Genomic DNA, 18,936 nt, shown 5'->3' with positions numbered 1-18,936 from the left:
AACTTCCCTGAATGGCTCATGCTAGCATTTGTGTACCTAGAGTGATTCCCAGTTGCCTCCAAGATCCACAAGTGGGTCTGACCCAGGCTTCTTTCAAATTACTGCTTTTGCCCTGGGTCCTAGAATATGTGAGACTTTATGTGCATTCTTTAAGAGTAGAGTCTCTGTTTCCCACAGCCTGTGGCTCTCCCAAAAGTAAGCCTCACTGGCCTCCAAAGCCAAACATTCTGGGGGCTTGTCTTCCTGGTGTGGGACCCTGGGCTAGGCAGTCCGATGCGGGGCTTCGACCCCTTGCTCCTTGGGAGAACCTCGGCAGTCGTAATTATCCTCTCATTTGTGGGTCGCCTACCTGTCGGTGTGGGTCTTGACTGTACCGTGTCTCTGTCCCTCCTACCCACCTCATTGTGCTTCCTTCTTTATATCTTTAGTTGTAGAAGATCTTTTCTGCTAATCTTCAGGTCCTTCTCATGAGTAGGTGCTCTGTAAATAGTTGTACTTTTGGTGTGCCCATGGGAGGAGGTGAGCTCAAGGTATTCTTACTCTGCCATCTTGGCCACTCCTCCTCGGGACTTTCCTTCTCTGAGTCCTGCTTCCCCAAAGTCGTGATCAGAAACTTGCTTTCCTAGAACCCCTTGCAGCTAGGGTGCAGCATGTGATGTGGGCTGCATCACTCATCTGCCCTGGCATGAGATTCTCATTTGGAAGAGAGTGATGGGGAGGAGTGGCAGCCGTATGGCGTCTCCTTGGGGACAGGGCCAGTGTGTGACAAGGTGGCACTGAGAGAGAGTAAAGACAGGAGAACTAAGGGCAGCGTCCTTGGCCAGGTGTTGGCAGGGGGCTCTGCAGGGCCTATCCCAGACCTCGTGGCAGTAGGGTCTCCACTGGCACAGTCTGGTAGGATAATCTGATGTGAATCTTGGTTGCATACTCAATTCTCTAGCCCTTCCAGGGATTATGTGAAAAGACCAATAGCCTCACTTCCGGTGTAAACTGGAATGGGCTCTGTTGTTTGCACTAAGAACTGTGCATGTCCAGATAAGAGGTAGTAGAACAGTTGGACTGGAGTAGCCGGACCCAGAGGGAAGCAGTGAATAGTGACTCTAGATTGGAAAGTAGATTGGGTCAAATATGGAGGAAATTGATAGCTCGTCTAAAGGATTCGGACTGCCTGTTGGAAGCAGTGGGGAGCCATGGAAGGTGTTTGAGGAGTGGCAGGGAGGAGAGCATGAAGACTAGCGTGGTCATGGTGTGTGGTACAGGCAGCAGAGGTAACGTGAGGAGCGCGGGCGTGGGATGGTGCTGGCGCCGTGTGTTCTGATGACGGTAAATAGACAGGTTTGGCCATGAATAGTCACGAGGGGTAGTTGTCAACCCTGCTACACATCAGGATCACCTGTGGATCATTCAGCAATGCGCTGCTCTGTTCATACCCAAATCTTTAGGGGTGGGGTACTGGACGTCAGTATTACTTAAGTTCTGCAGGTGATTCCAGTGTGGGGCCAGAGGGACTTGGAAAGGTGGTGTGAGCCTGGCCTTGGAGACCTTGAACTTGGTGGCTGTGCCAGGGTTCTTTGACTGCGAGCCTCAAAATCTGATCCTGACTTCTTAAGAAGGAAAAAGGAATTTTCTGGAAATACAAGGAGCAGCTCACAGATTCTGAGGAAAAGCTAAAGAACCAGACTGTTCAGAGATCTAGGGGGATGAAGTTTGTGGACAGCCAGCTTGGGCTCCACTATCAGGGGGACACATGAGCTTCAGGTGTTTTCCCGTCTTTGTTGTCACTGCTTTCAGGGTCAAGTTCCCAGGGCTGAGACTCTTCCTGGGCTGGCTGAGGTGGCAGTGGCAGCAGGACTCCAGGCAGAGGGAGAGGCGTGATCCCCACAGGAGATCTGACGCCGTGCCCAGGAAAACTGTGACAGAGCCAGAAGCTGACCCCCCCCAACCCCCAAAGGGTCTCATCCAGCTTGGCTACGAGTACCATCATGGCTGAGTTTCTTCACCCCAAGCAGACGTCCCCCTGTGCTACTCCCGTGTGGCTCTCTCTGTTTTCTGTTCATCCTCTTGCCGAGTTTCCCTTGGTGATGTTTCCCAGGGGTCCGGTCATCTTAGCGTGCGAGCCAGTTAGAGGGATGGCGGAGGAGGGACAAGAAGCGAAGCCTCTCCCTTCTGAAATGCGGCTGTTGGGAGGCTGGTTAATGCCAAGTGCACAGGACGTACTTCCTGCCTGGGAGCCTGACTCATTCGCCCAGGTCACTGACATTCCACAGGTATTCCATGGTGGCTTTCATCACCACAGAATCAGCTTCTGATTGAACCTTGGCATGGAGGGCAAAGGTCTCCAGCCGTGCACAGGGTCAGATGTATCGTCCACTTCCTTGGGCATTTTCCAGTTGTCTTCCTATGATATTGGCCTCAAGCCAGTCCTCCTCGTTTCAGATGTAAACCGTACCTTTGATGTCAAGGATATTTACTATGTAAAGTAGGGAATAAATGAGATGCATTCGTTGCCTTCTGGAAATTCAGAAAGTTATTTAAGAAAGAAAACACAGCAATTTGTGAAAGGTTTTGTTTAGAAACTGGTTTGGGTTGATGTTGAGACACTGATGAAGCTTTGATTTCTTAGATCAGCTAGATTCTATTACTGGGGTAGTTACTGTGTCCGCTCCCTGCAAGTTGAGGAACAAGGAGACTGCTTTGCAAAGCAGTTAATCATAGTCACTTCTCTCTCTTTTTTTTTTTTTTTAAAGGTGCAGGTGTGTTTTTTAAAATAAATTTATTTATTTATTTTGGGCTGTGTTGGGTCTTTGTTGCGGCGAGCGGGAGCTACTCTTCATTGCGGTGCGTGGGCTTCTCATTGCAGTGGCTTCTCTTGTTGCGGAGCCACGGGCTCTAGGCACGCGGGCTTCAGTAGTTGTGGCACGCGGGCTCAGTAGTTGTGGCTCACGGGCTCTAGAGCACAGGCTCAGTAGTTGTGGCATACGGGCTTAGTTGCTCTGTGGCATGTGGGATCTTCCCGGACCAGGGCTCAAACCCGTGTCCCCTGCATTGGCAGGTGGATTCTTAACCACTGCGCCACCAGGGAAGTCCCATAGTCACTTCTCTTGATGGTGATTCCTGGGTGAGAGTCTCATATGCCACTGGGCCTTCCCTGTTGGACCCTGATGGGAGCTGTGTGTACTGAGGGCAGGTGGAGAGGGTGGGATACATGTGGGCTTCACTGTTAGTGGGCGGGCCGGAAGTAGGTAAGTACTGTGTCTTAAGTGATGTGATGATGGTCAGAGTAGTGTATTTGCTTCCTGTGGCTGCTGTAGGAAGTCACCATAGACTTGGTGGGTTGAAGCAACAGAAATGTATGCTCTCAGGGATCTGGAGGCCAGAAGTCCAAAATCAGTTTCACTGGGCCGAATATCAAGGTGTCCACAGGGCTGCACAACCTCAGAAGTCTCTGAAGGAGAACCCCTCCCTTGACTCTTGCAGTTCCTGGTCACTGCTGGTATTCTTTGGCTTGTGGTCACATCATTCCAGTCTCTAAGATCAGCATCTTCGGATCTCTCTCCTTGATGTGTCTTCACATCATCTTCTCTGTCTGTGTCAAATCTTTCTTTGCCTCCCTCTTATATGGATACATCTGATGGAATTTAGGTCCTATGCTGTTAATTCAGGATAATCTCTCCATCTCAAAAGTCTTAGTTTAATCACATCTGCAAAGACCCTTTTTCCTTATAAGGCAACAGATTCTAGGGATTAGGACCTGATATTTCGGGAGGATATTTTTCAGCCTACTACACATAGCAAAGGGATGCCAGGAGGTGTAAATGGAATGTAGTATGTGAGCATAGTCTCCTGACCGTCAAAGGCACGTACAGAAGGCGTATGTTCCAATCCCCCTTCCATCACTTACAAGTGTGTGTGAGACCTTGGACGAATTTCTCAGCAGCTCAGAATGTCCGTTCATCATCTCTGCACTGGACGTACCCTGACCTCAAAGGATGATTTGAGCTTCAGTGGGAAGTACATGGAGGCCTTCATGCAGTGCCTGGCATGAAGCAGGTCCTTGATAAAAAGGTGACCTTGTCATATTACAGAAAGAATTCTTTTTTTTTTTTTAAGAGTATTAGTCATTTTATTTTTATTTATTTATTTATTTATTTATTTATTTATTTATTTATTTATGGCTGTGTTGGGTCTTCGTTTCTGTACGAGGGCTTTCTCTAGTTGTGGCAAGCGGGGGCCACTCTTCATCGCGGTGCGCGGGCCTCTCGCTATCGCGGCCTCTCTTATTGCGGAGCACAGGCTCCAGACGCGCAGGCTCAGTAATCGTGGCTCACGGGCCCAGTTGCTCCGTGGCATGTGGGATCCTCCCAGACCAGGGCTCGAACCCGTGTCCCCTGCATTGGCAGGCAGATTCTCAACCACTGCGCCACCAGGGAAGCCCGAGAGGTGATTCCTAATAGTCTTGAGGAGCCCCAGATTGCTCGCGGATACCCTAGCTGTGTACTCATCCCAGATGGAGAGGTTTAGACTCAGAAGTCCTCTGAAACTGTTTGCTTTGACTATTTATGTATTTTTAGTTTTTTTATAATGTTATAATGTAGCAAGTTTATTTTTTAAATTAAAAAATTTTAATACAACTTTAAAGGTTACTTTCCGTTTACAGTCATTATAAAATATTGGCTCTATTCCCCGTGTTGTACGGTACATCCTGGAGCTTGTCTTACACCCAGTAGTTTGTGCCTTTGACTGTTTTTCTGTGAGAAGTTAGTGGATGAGAAAGAGCAGCTCCAAGCCCTGGCAGCCCATTCTGGGCAGGAGCTTTTGATAAATGAACATATTGATGTTTTCTTTGCGCACCTGTAAGGCAAAGAAAAAAACTCTGCCCTGGGGTGAGGGAAAGATGACTCTCATTGTGAAATAAACAGAGTTGATGGCTTAGACATCACTTATGTCGCTCGAGTGGATCGGAGATGCAGGCGCCACGGTAACCGATTGTTCCCAGAATCCATATTCCCGGCACCCATTAAAACTTACATTGCTGAAATCATGTTCTCTCCATTTTGTCCATTTTAATAATAGTAATGAGAACGTTAAAATGACATTGTGAATTTATATTGCACTTGTCTGCAAGGCGCTCTAAGCACTTTGCAGGCAGTGTCTCATCAGTCGTCATCACCAAGCCACGAGATGCTGGTAGCAGGTAATATTTGTAATTGTCTACAGCTTAGTAAAGAGCCCCCAGGCTGGAAGAAACTTCAGTGATGTGGGATAGTGCTGCCCTGTGGGTAGAGAGGAAGTGGAAACTCTGGGCTCTCTGCTCTATCCGTCTCTCTCTGCCTCAGTTTCCATCAGTCAGATGGGGTAACGGTAGTGTGTGGGTACCAATCGTATTAGCTAACTTTTTGATTTTTTGAGTACTTGCTGTGTGCCAGGTATTCTAAAGAGCCTTTTGTATGTTTATTCATTGAATCTTCCCCAAACCCTTGTGAGGTGGGTATAGTTACTGACTCCATAAATAAGCAAGTGGAAATAACAGAGAGTTTAAGGAACCTGCCTAAGGTAACACAGCAATTAAGTGGTAGAGGTGGATTTGACTCCAGGCAGACGGGCTCCAGAGCTTGTGGTATTACCACTTCGTTTGCGTTTTTTGAACTTTTATATTACAAAACAATATACACACGTGCACGGACATGGACACCCGTAGACACAGCAAACAACAGTTTCACTGAACAGAATTCTCCCATCCTTACCTCAGAATGTGAAATGCGTTTTGGTCTTTTCATTTCATTAATAAAAATGCCAGTCGTGAGCCACTGAATTGATTTTACGATCACGAATAAGTCTTGACCCGCAGTTTGAAAAGCTCTGCGGTACATCATACTCCTCCTTGCGTGCTCATGGGGACGAGTTTGGGAAGAGAGATGCAGGCAGAGTGTGTGATGGGAGGGCACGAGGGTATTGGACAAGACCGGAAAGTGTGAGGTGTGGCCTGGCCCCTGGCTCTGCTTGCACAGCGTCACCTCCTGGGGCGAACGTTGTGTGTCTGGGCCCATGGGTGAGGGCGGGCCGTGGCTGCCTTTCTCTCCCCTCCGCCCCACACCGTGATGCCCTTTGGTGTATGACGCCTGCCTGCCTGGGCTTCCCTCCACATCCAACCCAGGTACTTACTGAGCAGCCATTCAGTGCTGGGCCTGCAGTATTCAGGCTCTGTCTGGCAGGGCTACAGAGAAGCGTAAAGCCTGGTTCTTGATGTCAAGGAAATTACAAGCCCTCCTGGAAAGAAGACAGACAGGTGAAGGGAGAATCAGGGTGGCTGAGTGGTGTAAGGAGCCAGACAGCCTCTGATTCAGGTCCTGTTTGCCTCTTCTCGGTTATGTGACCTTGGACAACACACTTGCCCTCTTAGAGCCTTTCTCTCTGGCTGCAGTGGAAGCTCGAGTGAGATAATGATGGTGAAAGTGTTTGTTGAATCATAAGGCATAAGAGGAGGTGAATAGCTGTTGTCATAAGCAGTATTACTGTCTACTGAGAGCCTGGTGCACCAGGGAGCGTAGGAGGTTCAGGGAAGGGATGGGTGTGCCCCAGAAGTCAGAGCAGACTTCCTGGAGGAGGCAGCATTTGAGTTTAGTCCGAAGGGACGCCGTCAGTTCCTGGCCGGAAGGGTCCTGGTTGCATTCAAGGTGTAGAGACACAGGTACGCAAGGCTCAGTAGACCAGTTGTGTAGAGTTCATGCTTCTGTATAATCAAGTCATAGTTCTGACACAGGAGGATCCTGAGCTGCTTTCATGAGTTTTACATGCCCTCTTGGCCTGAAGTCACCGACAGACCACCACTTAATTCGCTTAGGCCAGAGGTCAGCAAACCACACACGGCCCAGGCTTGTTTCTGTGCAGCTCATGGTACCTGTGATGGAAGAATGGTTTTTACATTATTAAAAAATTGTAGGAAAAAAAAAAAGAATAGGTGACGGTGACTTTGTAGCTCTATGTAGCCTAAAATATTTACTCTCTGGCCCTTTAAAGAAAAAGTTTGCGAGCCTGTGCCTTAGGCCCCAAAGCGTGTGATCACTGTTTCGTGTTGAAGGCCTTCCTTAGTTGTGAATCACCCTTTGGTCATTCTTCTTGGCTTTCTGTCACTTCCTAAGGGCACTCAGCGCCTACACCCTGGAGAGAGGGTAAACATGCACGCAATTGCTCATTTCCACCCTGCGTGGCTCTCAGGAATCCCCTGCTTCCCCCTCACTGCACGTTAATATGTAGCTCTGAGCATGTACTGCGTTTTTGTTTTATTTTTTAATATTTAATTAATTAATTAATTAATTTATTTGGTGGTGCTGGATCTTAGTTGCGGTAGGCGGGCTCCTTAGTTGCGGCACGTGGGCTCCTTAGTTGCAGCAGACAGGCTCCTTAGTTGTGGCACGCGAGCTCTTAGTCGCGGCGTGCGTGTGGGATCTAGCTCTCTGGCCAGGGATCGAACCCGGGCCCCCTGCATCGGGAGCGCGGAGTCCTAACCACTGCACCACCAGGGAAGTCCCTGTACTGCGTTCTTTTGACATGTGGCCCATCAGTGATTAGTGCCAAATGCCCAAATGCTGGGCTCCGCCCATGATGCTGTTCATAATAACATTCGTAATAACATTCCCCCGTGATGCAGCGTTCCATTTTTGCAACAATAAGTAACCCGGGAGACCAAATTGCAAACGTGATTTCTCTTTGTGCTCCACCCGGCCATTTGTAATAAGCTGCAGCGTGAAATTTGATCAAAATAAGCCGCTAAGCCTGGAAAATCAGAATGTAGTCCAGGCCATCATTTCTTTTAAAAATCAAGCAGAAAACCAAAGGTGAGTGGCTACTTTTCTGTTCTTTTTTTTTTTTTTTTTAAGTAATAGTATCTTGATGACAAGCTAATGTGCAGCTCCAAATCATGGTATTGTGTGTAGAAATCACCTTTCAGAGATCACCGAGGCAGTATGCCAAGAGGCTGTTGGCAAATGGCTTTGAAGGAGGACAGATTACTTTAACAGCTCTGTTGAAAACATAGACTGGTCCTGTGCAGGTGGCTCAGACACTGCTCTGCTTGACAACGGTGGGACTTCAGCTGCGGGAAAGTGAGATGCCTTTGGATAGGTTTGAGATGGACCTTGACCTTTTCCATATAGCAAAACACTACCACTTACAAAGAGAACAGAAGGTTGCAGGAAGATCCTGATGGAATGCCTTCTAGAAAAAGGATAGTTTGGGAGAAACACTTTCATTCGCTTCAGATGATTGTTTGGGAGCTCATTCCTGAAGTGGTTCCGTTCTGTTACAGGCTTGGCTGGCTCTGAAGAGAGAAGTGTTTTTTTTTTTTCTCTCTAAATCCTGGGGACTACAGAGCATTCATCCGTTTTCCTAAGTCCTCAAGCAGATCTTAACGACACACAGCCTAGACACTGGAGGTGGACAGGCTAAGTTTTGTTGGCTTTGCCCAATGTTTGTTTTTTAAAAAATCTGAGTACCGCTAGATAACACGCACTCTCTCCAGTTTGCTTCAGGAGTCCCACTTCCCATGGGGCTGCACTGGGCTGTTTTTACCCTTTTGTCTACGAAGGATGTGGAGTTCAAGATGCACGGTTAGGGTCTGTGGGCCACCCCCAAGCATGGTGCCTGCTTACGCCCTTCCTACCCCATCGTCTTGTGACTTCAGAACTCATTGCGCACAGCGGGCGTCTCCCTGAAGCTCAGCCCCGCTTCTAGACAAACAGCTCCAAGTCCCGCTGTGATGACCGCGGGTCACAAACCCCAGTCTTCTCTTGAGGACAGAGTCTTTTTCTTGTTGCTGCCACCACTGGATAAAATGTCAGGCCAAAAGCAGGTGACAGGTTTCTGACAATGGTTAATTGCAGTGAGTACTGTTGTGACAGAAAGGTCTGCAAACCCCCTTCCACCTACCCCACAGCAGCCTGAGCTGTGGATCTTGGCTAGACTGGCCCATGGGGTGCTGAGGGCAGAACGTGGACTCTGGAGCTGGATTGCTGGGTCCCAACCTCTTTTTGCCCCTTCCTGGGTGTGCAAACCCAGAGGCCTGGGCAGCTTCTTAGGGGAGGGGCACCGTGAGCTGGGTGATAGACTGATGGAGGCAAGGGAACTAGCAGCTGGAGATGCCCTTGACATTAATTTGAGTTCCAGGAATGGGCAAGTAAATGCCAGCCCGATGCTTGGGTTAATGACTTGATAGACACAAGAAGGGAGATCCACCAGTTAACAGAGCTTAATAACCACTGACGTCAGGGTCGAGAGGAGTGAAGGAATTCATGGTGAGCACAGCTAAAGCACTTTGGAGCACATTCTGCTTTGAAACAGTTTCCAGTCATTGGGATTAAAAAAAAAAAATTAATGTGGGACTTCCCTGGTGGCGCAGTGGTTAAGAATCCGCCTGCCAATGCAGGGGATACGAGTTCGATCCGTGGTCCAGGAAGATCCTACATGCCGCGGAGTAACTAAGCCCGTGCGCCACAACTACTGAGGCTGCGCTTTGGAGCCCGTGAGCCACAACTACGGAGCCCGCGCACGTAGAGCCCGTGCTCTGCAACAAGAGAAGCCACCACAGTGAGAAGCCCACACACCACAGCAAAGAGTAGCCCCCTCTTGCCACAACTAGAGAAAGCCCGCGCACAGCAACGAAGACCCAAGGCAGCCAAAAAAAAAAAATAATAATAATAATTAATGGTAGGATTGTCATTAAAATTAAAAAAAGGAAAAAAAACTAAACTGGCTCATTTGCAGCTGGTACCAGGATGGAGATGAGAGACACAGGTGCCTGTGGAGGGCAGACTTTCAGCAAATCCGGGGGAATGGGAACGTTCCAGAACGATGTTCTATCTGGCCTGCCCTCCTCTGTCCTCCTGAAGGACACTCTGGTCTCTGCTTTTCGTCTATGCGAGTGAAGGCATTAGCAAACAGAAATGACTATTTAAATCAAAAGCCCAGGCTGACCTATAACTCATAAGAAACCTGCCCTGAGTGACTTCATCCCTTGATTCTTTCTGAAAATAAGTATGGTGGTCCTGTTTCCCGCTAGCCTCTGCTATAGGCCCAAAGTGATGGGGGATACCCTCCACCTCTGTCCTCCCTAGAAGCTTCTGGGACAGGAAATGAGAAGTGAATAAATAACTAGGAGGCAAATCCCTATGAGGTATGGTGGTCAGGGCAGGTCAGAGCGTTTACAAATGTGTTGCATTCCAAAAGTTAGTTTATAAACTCTTGGTTTCGAAACTGGATTCATTTTCCAGTAGAGTCTGTCTTTTTGTGCATGCATGCATTTTTTTCAGATAGCAAATAGCAAATATTTATTGAATGCCTTCCCAACTGAGACAGTTGGGAAGAATAAGACTTTGACTCTCCTTCAAGTTGGGGAGACATCTGTACTTAACAAACCCATGCCATGAAATACTGGGATTGTTGCTGTACGTTGCAAGGGCTACGTAGGGGTACCAGGAAGGGGCCTAACGAGTGGAGTAATTAATAAATCTGAATTACTTCTTTTTCTTCATCTTCTCCATCAGCTTCAAGCTCCCATTTCTTCAATTTTGGCTGTTGTGCTAGGTGTTAGGAAAGCAACTTGTTTAAACTAATTTAAGTTTACACGAGACTAGGTCTGATGGGAGCAAGGGGTTGTCAGTAACCCTCTGAAAGGAGATTTTCTGTGTCTTAAGGCTCAGATTCTCCCAAGGACTGGCCCTGGAGGGAGACTGTTCAGCAGAGGAACATCTTATGATATGCTCAGCTCAAGCTGAGGAATTTCACTTGTTTCTTGAGTATAGTTTGCCTCAATCCCTGTCACACCCACTCTCAGGGTGTTTCTTCTTCATGGTGGGGATATCTCTGACTTGGAGACTAGGTTCTAAAGTCATTGTAAAGGCACTGCTCTATTTAAAACGGATAACCTACAAGGACCTACTACTGTATAGGACAGGGACCTCTGCTCAATATCCCTTAATAACCTAAATAGGAAAAGAATTTGAAAAAGAATAGATACATGTATATGTATAATTGAATCACTTTGCTGTACACCTGAAACTATCACAACATTGTTAATTGGCTCTACTCCAATATAAAATAAAAAGCTTAAAAAAAAAGTCAAAAGTATAAATAAAAAAAATATGTCTGTTAAAAAAAAGTAATAAAGTCAGTGTAAAGGCAAAAAGCCTGTGTAGTCATATTTGCCCTTGAAAGTCAGAAAGTCACCACATTGGAGACCAAATTAGCCTTTAAGCAAAGTCCAACCCAACTACTTTTTCCTTCTGTGCTGGAACAGATCATGTGATTGTTCGGTTGGAAAGCAGGTAAAGTAGATGGGTAGAAGAAATAGAAAATATGAATCTTGAAACACGAAAATTGCACCTAGAGTGGTGATTGGTCATGTTCTTAGAGGCATGGCTGGGACTTGTAGAGACAAGTGGAGATTCTCAGGTCCCATCTCAGATTCACTCCATGCCTCAGTGGGGCTGGGGGTTCTTGGGGTTTCTGCAGTGTGGTCCTCTGGTCTGGGCCTGAGGGGCTCCAGCCCTGGGCCTATGTTTTAGAAGACCCCGCAGATCACACATAAACCCAATAAACACGTAGATGCCCTGCTACTGGGAACCTGGTTCATGACCCAGAACTTTAAACATCCGCTCTCTTGGTTGTAATTAACACTGCTCAGGCCCGGGGAAGTGTTTCCCTACATCTCCTGCTCTGTGTCCTTGAAACAAAAGAGGAGTGTGTATGATTGTTGTGAAGGTTTTTGGGTTATACCACTGCAAAAGGCAGAACCACACACTGCTTTGGAGTGCAGGGAAGGTGGGAGTGGCAGAAATGCTTAGGTAAGAGGAAAAACAAATTAATTATCTTGTCAGATTCATCCTTTCAGATAGCAGAGATGGCAATAGATTCTTATAATGAATCCTAGTTTCCCAGTAGTCCTGAGCACCCATTTTCTTGCTTCTCTTTTTGTTCCAGTTTGTGGTTCCAGAGATTCTCATGGAATACCAACAGTTGCATATGGTGACCGAAGAACATTTTTTCAATATTAAACATTTCATTTCACTCTGAACTCTGTATAGCGTTAGGCGATTAATTGACTATACATTGGCAGCTGGAAAGGCATGGACTGCTATAATTAGGGGTAGTCTTATTTTTAAAATATTTAATTAGATTGAATTTAGATTAAAAAATAAATTAAAACCAGCTTTATTTAAATAACCCTGATTTAAATTGTTGGTACGTATTCAATATAATTACCATTTTTGCCTTTTAATTTTAGTAGAGAATTTGAATTTTTATATTTACTGTAGTTTAAATTTCTGATGGAAAATATATTCCAGTTTTACACACTGACTACAATCACATTTTATTTTTAGTCATTTTGATCACTGCTGTCAGTAGAATGCACATAATTTTGAAAACTTGATTTTTAACAAGGTAATTAGGGCTTTTGCCAAAGTGAAGGGAAGATAGATAAATTTTATGAAACAAATATATAATAATTTATGAATTATTTGTGCTTTTATTGTATCACTCATTCATCATTGCTGGTGTATTCACAGAGCACACGTGTAATGATCAGCAAATTTGTTCATCTTTGATATTTTGTAGCTTTCAGTCATATAAAACCATAAGTTAAAACAGATTTTAATGTTTTGTCATTATGAAGGTGTATTTGTAAGGAAGGAGGATAGAACACATTTTATTGAATAATTTGATAGCGATTTGCAACTTTTAAATATTTATGTGGGCCTTCATTTGTACTCTTATACCGATGCCAAGTCAGAATCACCCAAACTTTTCAATTACTCTGTAGTCTCACCAGCAAATAGTTGAATTGTTAGTTACTAGGATATAGGGTTATGAGATTCCACTCTAAGGTTGTGATCGAATTACTGCTTCTAACTGCCCCCCCCCACCCCGTCCCCCCACTTGCTGGGGTCTGGATTACACCTACTTGTGGAATTCAGAGGGAGGTTGTTTTGCAGCTGCTTTGGAAAACTTGTTAGGCCTGGATTTAATTGTTTCAAAGCTCACCATTGATGAAATGGCCAGAGCTATCAGCCCAGTGGGCTGTGAAGGAGAGAATGGCTTAGTATCCCCAGTTTCTTTTGGCTTTGCTGTAGTTTAGTTCAGAGTAGCAGGGGCCCTTCCAGATTAGAATCAACTGAGAACATTGGGAAGGACCCAGTGAATAAATGTTGAGTCAGTCCTTATTAAGGGAAAAAAAAAACGTTTGAGTGGGTGACATATCCCATTTCCCAGGAACCAGGTGAGGCACACGGCTCTTCCATCCATCTGGGTGACTCCAGAAACTTCACTCCCCATGCCCCTTTTCTTTTTTTATTTAATCTTTTTTTTTAAATTGAAGTATAGTTGATTTACAGTGGTGTGTTTCATGTGTGCAGCAAAGTGACTCAGTTATACATACATATATATCTGTTTTTTTAAAGATGCTTTTCCCTTATAGGTTATTACCAATTACTGAGTATAGTTCCCTGTGTATAGTATAACCAACAGTAGGTCCTTGTTGGTCTTCTGTTTTACATATGGTAGCGTGTTTATGTTAATCCCAAATTCTTTACCCCCAAACTTATCTTTACCCCCGCCTTCCCCTTTGGTAACCCTAAGTTTGTTTTCTATGTCTGTGGATCTGTTTTGTATATAAAGTTTATTTGTAATTTTTTTTTTTAGATCCACATAAAAAATGATATATGATATTTGTTTTTCTCTGTGTGACTTACTTCAATTAGTATGATAATCTCTAGGCTCATCCATGTTGCTGCTAATGGCATTACTTCATTCTTTTTTATGGCTGAGTAGTATTCCATTGTATATATGTACCACATCTTCTTTCTCCATTCACCTGTCAGTGGACATTTAGGTTGTTCCCATGTCTTGCCGATTGTAAATTTTTACCGAGTCCAAGCTCTCTCTGCTCACCGCACGACAGGCCAATGAATCCGAGACGAGGTGTTGAAGGCAAGGGATACGACTTTATTCGGAAAGCCGGCTGACAGAGAAGATGGCAGACTAATGTCTCCAAAAAACCATCTTATCGGGGTTTGGATGCCGGTTTCTTTTATAGCACGGAGAGGGGGAGGAGATGAGGAAGTAAAGTAAAAGGCCATAAGTTTTGCAGAATATCGCCTGGAATGGCCAGCCTCCGGGAGAGGATGTGTTAATTTCTTCTTTCTTGCAGCCATCCACAGGTGGGCAGGGTCAGATTGTCTCCCTGTGAGCTGAACAGAGGCACTTTAGTTTAACATTCAGGCAGAGGGGCAGGGTTCTTGAGGCAGGCCATTATGTAAGATTATAATAACAAAAGCAACGGTTAAAGTCAAAGACACAGATTGAACATGGAGTCCAATTTAGCTCTTCCCTGTTACATAAATAGTGCTGCAGTGAACATTTGGGTGAATGTATCTTTTCAAATTATGGTTTTCTCCGGATATATGCCCAGGAGTGGGATTGCAGGATCATATAGTAGCTCTATTTTTAGTTTTTTAAGGAACCCTCCATCCTGTTCTCCATAGTGCTGGAACCAATTTACATTCCCACCAAAAGTATAGGAGGGTTCCCTTTTCTCCATACCCTCTCCAGCATTTATTGTTTGTAGACTGTTCAATGATGGCCATTCTGATCAGTGTGAGGTGATACCTCATTGTAGTTTTGATTTGCATTTCTCTAATAATTAGTGATGTTGAACATCTTTTCATGTGCCTTTTGGCCGTCTTTATGTCTTCTTTGGAGAAATGTCTATTTATATCAATCAAAGAATGGGTTGTTTGTTTTTTTGATATTGAGCTGCACGAGCTGTTTGTATATTTTGGAGATTAGTCCACTGTTGGTCACATTATTTGCAAATATTTTCTCCTGCCCATGCCCCTTTTCATATTGGGTGTCACTATTACAGTTTTCTAACATGATGAAATAGTCATTAAAAATCATTCATGAGTCATCATCCCGACACAACTGTTTTCAACGTGACATATAAACTTACACACACAACACACAGTTGCATTATTCCAATCATCATGTATATATTATTTATATTCTGCTTTTTCGTTTTCAATGTTATGTCATATATTTTTTTCCTGTGTTCCCATAGTCTCCATAATTTCCATTTTTAGAGTCTGCATAATACAGTGGGATGATTTTAAATGCCTTTTGTGTTACATGGAAATTTGAGAGCAAAAGAAGGAACTGGTTTATACTCCTTAGAGAGCGTTGAGTTTTTATCAGTCCTGTGGCATCCAAATCACTCCTTAAAACTCCTGCAGATTTCAGCTCAGCAAGGAAAATGATTTGGTAATCAAAAGTTTAACTAAGGAATGCCCATATTAGAGTTATATTTATTTTACATCAAATTTTATGATATAATAGATTTAACCTTGGTGTATGAAGTCCCCCATGTAATTGACATGTATAGGACGTTTAAGCCTGTTTTCTAGGTCTTTTCTTTCATTGTTTTATGAGGCCTTTAAACCATATACAGAGATTTATCATTGTGTCTTTGCTTCTGTGACAAGTTGTTGGTCAAACCTGTGATTTACTTTTCACTGATTTGTTCTTCCAGAGCAGCCCTGCAATGTAACTCTCCAGTGCAACACTCACCCTATGGGAAAACGAGGTTTACTCTCTGATGGTCTGCCTTCTAGAATCTTCTAGGTTAAAAAGTAGCCTAGGGAGCTGCGACTTCCCTGGCGGTCCAGTGGTTAAGATTTCACCTTCCAGTGCAGGGAGTGCGGGTTCCGTCCCTGGTCGGGGAGCTAAGATCCCACATGCCTTGGGGCCAAAAAACCAAAACATAGAACAGAAGCAATATTGTAACACATTCAATAAAGACTTTAAAAATGGTACACATCAAAAAAAAAAAAACCTTAAAAAAAAAGAAAAAAGTAGCCACTGCTGGCATTTGAACAGGTCAAGGGCAGGCGCCCCCCCCCCCCCCGCACCCCCAAACCGCGTACTGATGAGAGGCAAGGTCAGTGGTCAAGGGGAGCCTCAGAAGGGGATGGGGATTGTCTGGCCTTACCTGCTACCACAGACCTTCATTCAGCTGCGGGAATCAGCACAGGAAAGTACTGGGGAGGGACAGCAAGGCAGGAGTGGGAGGGCGGCTGTTTAGAGGAAGGGTGGAGCGCAGAGCGATGACTCATCGGAGAGGCACGAGGGCAAGTCTCGAAGTCATAGGGAAGGAACAGTTAGTGCAGTAAAGCAGATTGTTAAGTCACATTTTCAAAGTTCTCTTCGTGGGTCTAGAGACCTCTAGACCTCTAGAGCGGTACATACACGTATTGGGAATCTGTACCAATTACCCAGCACAGGGCTGACCTACCCTCATTCACTCATCCACTGATGAGCGTCCTTTATGTGCCGGGCGTATGCTGGGCCTCAGAGGCACAAATCCACTAAGCAGTGGCCTCTACCTTCTGTCGTCTTCCAGCGTAAGGGGATAGACAGATAGACACACAAATCAGATGCTACAACTCAGAACTAAAAGTGCTAAACCAGAGTCACAGCGAGGTGCCACGGAAACACTCATTCACTCAGCAGATCGATGGAGCTTCTATGGTGCACCTTGTACTGTGCTAAGTACTCAGGATACAGGAGAGAGCGAAGTGGGTAAAAATCCTTGTATTGTGGAACTCGCAGCCCTGTGATGCCAGAATTTCCCCAGGAAGGAACTTTGTTGCTTCTGCCTGGGTCTTGGAGGACTTCCTGGAGGAGATGCTGGCAGGACCAAGTGTAAAGGGAAGTAAGAGTGGGGAGGCAGGGAGGAAGGTGTGGTGGGGGCAGGAGTGGAGTAGGGGCCAGAAACGCAAGAGGGGAGGAGTTGGGGTAGAGTGGAGGCAGCAATAGAGGTGGGGTAGGGGCAGGGGAGGAAGAGTGGAGTAGAGGGGAAGGAGGGAGGTGAGGTGGAGGCAGGCAGGGAGGGGGAGTGTTGGCGGAGCAGGTGTTTTTCCAGTACAGTGTGTGATGGTGCCGAGATGTGGGAGCAACGTGATTGGGCCTGGACGTATGTTCCGTTTGTAAGAAAGGAGATGAACTGATCCTGGTCCCAAGGGGTATATGATGGTATTGGGCAGACAAGGTGAAGGCATGAAACAGTATTGCACCGCCTGGTTGAAGGAGCTGCTGAATTTTGCAGCTCTGGTTGTAGGTTGTTTATCAGCAGAATCCGAGTAGCCAGCCTGTGGCAGTAACCTCCAGCCTGGTCTCTCATCCTCAGTCATCCATTAAATACTTACGAGCACCTCCTAGGTCCTGGGTAGGGTAGGTTCTGCCCATACAAAGATAAAGATAACTTAAAGTCTGTCTTTCTAGGGCCTCAGAGCTACTAGGAGGCAAAGGTAAGTGTGTACAGTACTAAGAGGTGAAGAGCTTTTTCAGGAACAGGAAACAAATCTGAGCGGGGCTGACATTTTCTGTAGGGCTTTGTCACTGCACGTGTCATTTTAATTTTCTTAATGCTTCAGTTATTGCCTTCATTCTCGACTCTCATTTTTGCTGAAGCCTGCTTTCCACTCTCTTGTTTATGGAGCTCCTCCGACTGAAGTCCAGGCCCACAGATTTCTCAAAAGGCTTGTATTATAATAATTAACTGAATATGTGTCCTACTTAGACTGCAGGCTGTTTGAGGACAGGAGACCTCTTTCAGAGCCTTAACGGAGCACAATACACGTGTTTTGAAATAACTTTGCAGAATTGGAGTCATTAGAAAAGCATTCATGAAAAGAAATCTTTAGAAGGTCAGAGTGAAAAGAGTATGGCTTGGCTTTTTGGTAAAGCTGTATTAACCCTTTGATTCCTTTTGTTGAATGCTGGCTCTCCAGATATCACCAACACAACTCGATCTGTTGATAAGCTGAGTTTATTGTTCATGCAGTAAGAGAGAATAATATACCTCGACAGCTTGGGTGTTATCAAAGACGGGGAGGCATGGTTGGAATTTGCTGAGAGTTGGAAGTTTGGTTTAAGGCAGATCTAGATCTTTCTATGGGGGGGATTTGATTAGGTAGGGCAAGGATCCTGGTATTACTGTTTAGGATTTGTGGAGACAGCAAGGCAAAGATCTTTGAGGCAAGGGCTGCAAAGAATTTTAGGGCATAAACAGTCTATTGATGAATGATTTCTATAGAAGAGTTGATGGATCCTTCAGAAAGTTCCCTTCAAGCACAATCAAGTTACTTCCTTGCCTGAGCAAGAGTCTCCTAGAATAGTAAAATCATCATGATGACAATGGATAGCAGAGTTATGCTAATGTGGACACTATGTGTTGGGTGGATAGCTTTGCATCTCACTTGTGAGCCAAGGAAGAGATAACTGATGGCAGGGAGACCAAAAGACAGCAAAGGCCTTCTGTCAAGTTTTGTTTGGGAGTCTGGATTTTTGCTTAGGCACGTGCAGAGGCAGAGGAGGCGTTTTGTCCATGAAAATGTGCTGCATGGGTGAGATGAGATTCGCTGACGGTTCACTGACCTCAAGGGGCTTGTCACATGCACATGGTGCCCTGGCCTTCCATTGTAACTCACAACCAGTGCCACCTGGCTGCAACAGTGATAGAGTTCCTCTCTTCCCTTGCTGCTGTGTCACATCTTTCTCTTGACATTTATCCTTTTAGAGGATGTTTACTAATGCAGAGACCCAGCAGGTGAAAATGTCTCATAACCTTGGGATACTTTATTTCATATTTCATTAGGTCAAAAAACTGCGAGGCATCTCCCATTTCATGCCTACTGCCACCACCTCCCCTCTAAGTATACATGAGAATCATTCCTTCTTTTAATCATGCGTCAAAATCTCACCCGAGGAATCTGAGATGGATTTTTCTCTCTTTCTGTCCAGACAGTACAGCCCCAGACAACTTTCTGCTACCCTCCGTGGTGAGATGGAAGGTCAGTCCCTTGTTATATGGGGTGATGCAAATTTCAG

General features: G+C 45.4%; 1 protein-coding gene and 1 long non-coding RNA gene across 2 annotated transcripts in view; one reads left to right on the top strand and one right to left on the bottom strand.

The window, feature by feature from the left end:
* GPR39 (G protein-coupled receptor 39) overlaps positions 1-18,936 on the top strand; it is a 237,483-nt gene that overhangs the window by 27,760 nt on the left and 190,787 nt on the right. The window lies entirely within an intron of this gene.
* LOC137764951 (uncharacterized) lies at positions 13,986-16,098 on the bottom strand. Its single transcript, XR_011074087.1, has 3 exons — positions 16,037-16,098; positions 15,616-15,786; positions 13,986-14,240 (listed from the first exon to the last, which is right to left on the bottom strand). It is a non-coding gene; the product is annotated as an uncharacterized lncRNA (long non-coding RNA).

Source organism: Eschrichtius robustus, chromosome 5, assembly GCF_028021215.1.
Source record: "Eschrichtius robustus isolate mEscRob2 chromosome 5, mEscRob2.pri, whole genome shotgun sequence".
Taxonomy (NCBI): domain Eukaryota; kingdom Metazoa; phylum Chordata; class Mammalia; order Artiodactyla; family Eschrichtiidae; genus Eschrichtius; species Eschrichtius robustus.
The sequence above is the reverse complement of the archived record's forward strand: the minus strand, read 5'-3'. Positions and strand labels throughout refer to the sequence as shown.